At 47.4% G+C, this 8,231-nt stretch overlaps 1 long non-coding RNA gene across 2 annotated transcripts in view; it reads left to right on the forward strand.

The window, feature by feature from the left end:
* LOC113241762 (uncharacterized) overlaps positions 1 to 7,311 on the forward strand; it is a 55,420-nt gene extending 48,109 nt beyond the window's left edge. The window contains exons 6-7 of one of the 2 annotated variants that reach the window (XR_008958307.1): positions 1,354 to 1,542; positions 6,140 to 7,311. This is a non-coding gene — a long non-coding RNA (uncharacterized LOC113241762). Of the gene's footprint in view, positions 1 to 1,353; positions 3,052 to 6,139 lie in introns of those variants that run through there. The other variant, XR_003311701.4, reaches the window with a different exon arrangement.
* Positions 7,312 to 8,231: the final 920 nt, after the last annotated feature.

Raw genomic sequence — 8,231 nt, forward strand, 5'->3', positions numbered from 1 at the left:
GCATGGGGTGACTGTGTTTTCCTGATGGACACCTAAGGGATACAGTCACGGAAGGAAGGTCGGTTGTGAACCACACATTGGGACTCTTCAGAATTGGAGCTGAGTGAGGGGTGGGGAGGAGAACAGGAGGAGACGCAGGGAATAACCATTAGCCAGATGTCACCACAAAGGTGATGGAATCTGGCTTTCGAAAAGCCCAGAGCTAACGTTTATTTGGTTATGGCTCATGTTCTGAAGGGAGCATGCCAGTGACTTTCACTCTGCAGCTGGAACAGCCTCCTGAGTCAGTGAGAGATACCTGAAGGTCAAATTCTCACTAAGAAGTTCTGTCAGGGAGCAGGGAACTTAGCCCTCACCATCTGCCTTTAGCCTTGACAGAAATCACTTCGACCACTGAGAGGCTCCTTCTGAGGTGGTCAAAGGAGGCAACAGGCATGGGGGAAGGACTGGAGGAGAAGCAGGCAGGAGGCTGCTCAACCAGAGACTCTGAGAACAAGCTGAGCCCCTCCCCGAACAAGAGTAAATGCTCTGTTTCCCTTCCTCTGTGGCTGTGGGGACTTTCGGAAAGCAGGTCCGGTTTGTATGGATCCCCGTGACAGCACAGGGATGGGCACCCCAAGACTGGGCAGTTAGTATGGTAGGCTCCAGAACCAAGCAGAACTGCCCCCCACCATTCTCCAGCTGTTACTGCCCTCTTCCTCATCTGTGAAATGGGCGTGATCACGGTAGCTACCTTCTAAGGCTGTTGAGAATACTGAAGAGTGTGAGGCACATCTAGGGCTCAGCATGCTTGGCACAGATGCTCAATACACATTAGCCACCATTACAATGATTCATTCTCAAGAGGATCTGCTGAATGGAATTCGTGGAGCGAAGGAACGGCTGTGAGCAGGAGGCAGTGGACAGACATGATCACACCTCCTTTTAATGCCACCCCCCAACCCCAGCCCCCTCCGGGCCAGTGACAGTGGCCAGCTCTGGAGGGGTAGGCTGCCCACCTTTCATTGAACCTTTGTTCTCATCTCTCTTTGTCATTATCTTTCCCCTCCTCCCCCTCCTCCTCAAAAGAAAGGGTAAGGCAGAGGAATCCTTGGTTCTGCAAAGAGGCGGGTCCATTTTTTGCTCAATTCCACTGGAAAAATCAGAACAATTCCTATTATTTTCGGTTCCCAGACCTTGAATGTGTCAGGCTTCAGGTTCACTTCCTACATGTCTCTCATCGCCGGATCTGCAAGTAATTTAACCTTGTTTTCATAGAGCGCAAAGACGGTCCACTTGTTTACACTGGAGACAAATTTTCCTCAATTGACGCAATCCTATTGATTAAATAATGACTTTCTTCCTCATTTAAAGGTAATTTCGGTTGGTATCATGACACGGAGGAGGAAAGTGAATGCCTTTTCTGTCCTGCTGTGTGAATGGCAGGCTGTGAGGGCCAAATCCTGCCGCCCGCCCTGGGGAAGGGCCTTCTCATTTTTCTCACCTGTTCTGGAGCCCTGGAAGGCCGGCGGAGTGAAGCTGATGCCAGGACCCTGTGAGGAGGTTGGTTAAACATAGACAGATCTTGATTAGGGGCATTAAGGAGCCTCTGTTTGCTCGGAAATGGATGTCAAGCCTAGGCGGGGTAGATGTTCCTTTGTTTTAAAAATGGATTTGGGGCGCCTGGGTGGCTCAGTTGTTTGGGCGACTGCCTTTGGCTTGGGTCATGGTCCCAGGGTTCTGGGATCGACTCCCAAGTTGGGCTCCCCCTGCTCTGCAGGGAGCTGCTTCTCCCTCTCCTTCTGCCTGCCTCTCCCCCTGCTTGTGTTCTCTCTCTGTCAAAATAAAATCTTTTAAAATAATGGATTTGAGGGGGGCTAGGGGATGGGTAAAATGGGTGAAGAGGGTCAAAAGATACAAACTTCCTGTAATAAAATGAATAAGTCCTGGGGATATAATGTACAACATGGTGACTTTAGTTAATAACACTGTATTGCATGTTTGAGAGTTGATAAGAGAGTTAATCATTAAAATTCTCCTCACAAGAAAAAACAAATGTGTAACCGTGTATGATGATGGCTGTTAACTAGACTTATTGTGATGCTCATTTCACAATACATACAAGTATCAAATCATTATGTTGTACACCTGAAACTAATATAATGTTATATAGCAATTATACCTACCTCGATTAAATTTTTTAAAAAAATGGATTTGATTTGCTTTTAAGATTATTAACATCTAATAAACTAGGACCTGCACATAAACTGTTTCTCAAGGTCACATCATATGATGTAGAATATAAAATCAAAGGGAAAGGAAGCACATACAACAGGAAGAAGGGCAGAGAAGAGCAAAACATAGGAAAGGCACCAAGATGGGGGTGGGGGTGGCCAAAGAGAGTTGATTGCTCTAGGCTAAGTCCCTTAACTTTGTCCAGCCTCAGATTCCTCATTTATAAAGCAGGGGCAATTGGATCAGAGAATTTCTAAGTTCCTTTCTCCGTTCAATGTTCTCTGATACAAGGAAATCTGGAGACTGCTATTATTTGCTTCTATTTTAAGCCCTTCCACTTTGTATTCCAATAAGGATAAGTCCAGAGGATGACATTTAGGAGGATGGGACCTCTCTCCCATTGTCTTTCTGTGAGGTCAGGACGATGCCTTCTGTGTTGATAATGCCAGTTAGAACTAGATACCACCATATGTCTTCTACAGGGAAATGTATATTATGCAGCGTTTAAAAAATAATGCAGAAAACCTTTGGAATCACATGGGAATGTATCTCCAAAGGCAAATGGGAGCTGGACGGTAATACAAGAAAACGATAGCTGACATTTTTTTGGTATTTACTATTACAGGCATTTCCAGGCATTTCTTTGTTTTCTCTTTACCAGGGATTGGCAGACATTTTCTAGAAGAGCCAGATAGTAAATATTTTATGCTGATGGGCTATCATGTCTCTGTTGCAACTATTCAACTTGGCCATTGTAGCAGAAAAACAACCGTAGGCAATATGTAAACAACTGTTCATGGCTATGTTCCAATAAAACTTTATTTATGGACCCTGAAATTTGAATTTCATGTAATTTTCATGTATCACAAAATATTCTTCTTTTGATTTTTTTCAACCATTTAAAATGTAAAAACCATTCTTAGCTCATAGGCCTTCATAAAAACAGCCAGTGAACCAGATTTGGCCTACAGGCCATAGTTTACTGACTTCTGTTCTTTACTACAACACTTTATGGGGGGATCTATTTTACAGATGAGAAAGTCAAGCCTTGAAGAGGTTAGCTAACTTGCACAAGTTTACGAATTATAAGCAGTTGAACTGGAATATAATCTGAAAGGCCAAATTCAAGAACTTGACCTTTTAACACCTTACACTTCCAGGATAAATAGAGTGGTGGGATGTGTAGTGTGTGGGATGTTGCTCTCTCTGAGTCTGATTTAACGTGGTTACAAAATTGTCTTTTGAAATTATTATTATTTTTTTTTTCATGGTGTTTCAGATTCAAAACATTAGAGTAAGACTGGTTTCTCACAAGGCCAGGAAATACCTGGTTGGGTTAGGACTCACATGAGAAAATTGCTCAAAAGGGGACTGGGACCGGGCAGGCAGGGGAATGGAAATGGAGAAAACAAAGCGTCAGTTCTGGGAGCATCAGGATCAAAGGGAAGGCCTGGCCATCCTCATCCAGGAAGTTGGCCTGGGGGTCAGATCAGCTCCTCCTTGGGGTGGACAGGGTGGAGACTAGGAAGGAAGAGAGAGCCTGCCTCATCTCCACCACCTCCTATTCCTGCTCTTGAAGATGATACACCTTGAGCCTTCTCTAATGCTTCCTGTAGACAGACCTTGTCTTCTCCTGGGGGAGGCCTGTGTCTTCTGCTGTCTTCTCCACACTTGCTGTGGTCCATGCACATGGGGATGCAGGTTAGTGAGCCCTCTGACTCCAGGACACAGTGCTTCAGGAAGTTGTGAACTGCCTGCTTCTGGAAGTGACTGGGGAGCTTGCTCTCGGTGGATGTTGGTGTAGAGGGTGGGAGGTGAGTGTGCCAGAGGGTTTGGAGACTAGATCGGCCCATGTAAGAAACATTTGCTGAGTACCTATGTGTGTCAGATCCCAAGCCAGGAGACCCCACATCTATTATGTCCTTTGATACCCACAGCTGAGTTCTGAGAGACGCATTGTGGTCCCATTAGAGAGATGAGAAAACTGAGCTTGTCACTTTCCTGAAGGGATGGAACAAAGGGAGGCAGAATCAGTCCACTCTGCTGTCTGCCTCCCACCACAGACCCCTTGATTGGGTTGTGCAGAACAATGGGCTGCCATTCTTGCTCTGACACTTAGTAGCTGTGTGGCTTGAACAACTTGCATGACCTCTCTGAGTTTCAGTTTCTTCACCTATTTATGGTTATACCTACTTTCAAGGGTTGTCATGAAACAAAAGGTGGTATCATATGAAGGTCCCAAAACAGTGCTAGGCATGGAGCAACTTATATGCACGGTTCCTGCTTCCTTCTGCTTTGAGATGATGTGGTTTTGTGAAGTTGACTGAATGATCAATCTTGCTCAGTTTGAGGTTTTCAGGGCCTAGCAGAAAGCCAGGCATGGAGCAGACACTTAATAAATATTTGTTGAATGAATGGATACACAATGCTTACATCCACTGATGCCGGCCATCTGGATGCTTAGAAACCTAAATGGATGGATTCTTGACTTTTCATCTGAATGTTGGGTGTTATTCTAGAATATAAGCAGCAAAATGATCCACAATGTATAAATATGAATACAGTCAGGTCTTAACTGATGCAGAATTGTTGGGAGAAATGTGTGAACCAGTGGAAGTCTTCATTGGGCTATATTTAAAAAAGAGGATTTGCTATTTTCAAATAACTTGAGCTATGTGGCCAGGTTTATTTATTTACCACTCATCCATCCATTCGTTCAATCATTCAACAGTGGCCTAAAGGGGCTCTTAGAGCCTCTTTTCATAAACAGGGAAGAAAGATTATCTGGAGCATGTCAGTTATTTGTAGATAAATAGAAGCTTCCAAACTGCTTATGGGAGCTTGGAAACAGTTTGTTCTCAAGTGTTTTAGACATTCCACCAATATCCTGCATGCACGGTTTCTGTGCACCGTCTCTGAAGAATCCTTGTGCTAATTTACAGTCATATTCTTATCTGCTGCAAGGGTGGAAATGCTGAGTGCATCTGTCGGGGGTGTGGGAGTGCGGCTGAAGAGGAAATACTAACACGGGGGCTTGGTTCCCAAGAAACGGGGTCTCATTCTTGACGTTGACACTATGTATGGACTTCTTGGAGTAAAAATCCTTTGAACTGGTGAGGCTGGGCCATTATTCTTAGAATCAAAAGATGGGTGGAAGAGCTTCTTTTTTTAATGATTCAGGCAGACAGTAATACCTTCAAGTCTTCTGAAATTTATGTGGCGATTTAGTCCTACGCTCAAATGAATTATGCTTTGGGGCCTCCTATGTGTGCGTTTTTGCTACCCTCCGTCTCCCAGATCATAAATACTTCTGCGATTCTCAGTATGCTTCTTGCTAGCAGGTCAGCACCTTCCTTCTAATTTGTTGGCTGTTTCTAAGATCCCATGGATTTTTTTTTTTTTTATTAAAGTGAGAAGAGTGACAAAACCAATCCCAAACAAATAAAATCCTGGCAGGCAAGCTCATTAGAACAATTTAAAAAGTAAGAGTGAAAAGGATCTGAATGAGTCTGAGGGGACTGTCAGTGAGCCCATGGTATGAACTTTGGAACCTGGACTTCATGGTGTCTACACTGGCTGTTTGGGGGCCTCGTCTACTTCCTTGTTCTTGGTCGTAAGCTGAAGAAGTGGTTTCAGGATTGGTACATTACCGCACATGTCTCCTACCATGCGGACCTCATGGCAGTCCTCTGCGGCAGGGACGTGGCTTTATCTCCCAGAGGAGGGGACAGAGGAGGAAACAGAAAGGTATGCGTAAGGACTCTGCACGAGGCCTGGCCCTCAGGACCCGCTAAATGAAATGGTAAGGTGGTGTGTTGATTTGCAAATGGCAAATTGGCTACTCATTGACTACTCACCTATCATAATTTTGAAGCTGATATTTTAATATTTTGACCAGAGCCACTTATTTCTTGATCTCTTTTAGAGACCTTCTGGAAGATTCTGCTGTCAGAAAATAAGTCGGGAGTCAAGAATTGCTGTCTCGATCCAGCTCTGTGAGGTTGCTTAACCTCTCTGAGCCCTGATTACAAAATATGACGGCCGTGGTGAAACCTGACATTTGCTAGGATCCCTCTAATTATACCCTGTGTATCTTTGATTTTCTGTGAGCTTCGGAGCCAGCCACCTTCAGGAGTCAGGGCAATGGCTGTGAAAGGACAGCCCCTCTTCCTGTGGGGAATGGTGGCTGGCGAGTCCACAGAGCCTCTCGGCCACAGGATGGGCTCATGCCAGTGCGCTCCTAGCCCTCCCTTGCTGTGTGCCTGGGTGGGGCGGGAGGGGCGTCAGCTCCTCAGGTCCGTGCTTCATTCCCCTTGGCCTCCCCCTCTGTCTCTGCCTTGATCCTCCTCAGCCTCTCCCGCAGGAGCCACCGACAGGCATGTCCCATTCTGCAGCCAGTTCTGACCAAGGCAGGAAATGGATGTGGAGCCTCAGCCTGCCACTGGAGGGATGAGGGGGCTGGAATTCGGTCTCATGGTTTCAATCAGTAACAATCGTGCCTTGGGTAAACCTCAGAGGCGACGGTGCTACCACCGCTCAAAGCTGATAGTAAGTAGCGTTCTTCAGATGTGGGATCCAGACGCTTAGGCACGACTTGCAGGCTCCTGGGGGCCTTCCTCCTGCTCTCGGTCTCCTTTGCTCAAATCCGAATGAGGACTGGGTGTGTCCGAGGCAGCCGGGCAGCCTGCAACTTTCAGAATTTCCTATGCATCCCCATCCCCCAGTGGCGTCAGCAGCAGATTCCCAAATCCACAATCTGACCGAAGTCTTGTCTAATATCCAGACCCTACTTCCTCTTCCTTGAGGCTTGGGGCCGCCACAGGGCTCGGCAGCATGCTGGGCAGGGTCCTGTTGGGGATGGACAGCCTGGGGATCCCACTGGCGCCTGGACTCTGCCGGTGTCTCCTTTCCTCAGGCCCTTAGTCCTCACCCACAGGAATCACCCCTGAGCTTGCCTTGCATGGCTTAGTGCCCTCCCTAGAGTGTCCTCCAAGGCTGAACAAGCAGCCCAGAGTCCCAACACGCTTGGCTCCTTAAGCCTGCTTCTTTCATGCCCTGGAAAAGCAAGAGCAGACCAATAAATGCCTTTTGAAAGAATGTCTGCGTTTGTGGAAAAATCATCCTGAGAGGCGATTTGGTTTTGGAAGACACAGGTTTCCCTAAAATCGTCTTGAGAGACACCATTGGGCCTGAACTGTAACTAATATCTGCTAAGCCAGAATCTTGGAAAAGGTAATATGAGGAAGGTCGTAGTGATGGAAGCTTTTGGTGTTTGAGGAGCTGGACTGAAAATGGAGAAGCCAAGGGGGCTATAGAATTTGTCAGGGTGTCTGCCCAGAGGCGAGTAAGGGCTGATGCTAGACAACAGCTGCTGGGCTTCAGACAGAGGGGAGCAGGGGTTGCTGCAAATGGCCCTAGGAACATGCAATGCCCAGGCTTGATTCCGTGCTCTTTGGCTCAAGGCCCAGGGTGTCCCTCAGCCTCTCCTCTGGGGTTCCCTGCAGGTGGACTCCTGACACTCTGGCTGACCTTTTCAGTCCCTTCTGAATTTGCTGTTTGACAAGGAGATCCAGGGTGAGCGCCTCCTTCCTGGATATGCTGGGAGAACAGAGCTCCAGAGCATGGACCTCCGCTGCCAGCCAGGTCTTCCACCCATGCTAACCCCATCAGCAAGGGTGGGCGGAGGCGCCTTCCGACTCCTACCACACGGGAGCCTGGCCTTAAATACGGGGAACAAAACTGGGGTGCAAATCCAGGAGGTGTCTTCACTCCCGCCCTCCCCACCCCGCCAGTGCCTCCATCAGTCCCATGGTGGCCTGGCCAGGCTATTGTTGCTCACTCTAGAAGGCTCACAGGAAGGGGTTCCTCCAGAGTCCTCTGAGACAACTCCCAGGGGAGGGAGGGGAGACCTCAAAGCCTTAAGGAAGAGTCTGGGGGGGTTAGAGTGAAGTCTGAGAGGGAGCGAAGCCCACTTGAATTTTTGAAAAACCTCCCCTTGAGTCGCTGCCTGCCCGGGG

This window comes from Ursus arctos, unplaced genomic scaffold (genome assembly GCF_023065955.2).
Source record: "Ursus arctos isolate Adak ecotype North America unplaced genomic scaffold, UrsArc2.0 scaffold_8, whole genome shotgun sequence".
NCBI classification, from domain to species: Eukaryota; Metazoa; Chordata; class Mammalia; order Carnivora; family Ursidae; genus Ursus; species Ursus arctos.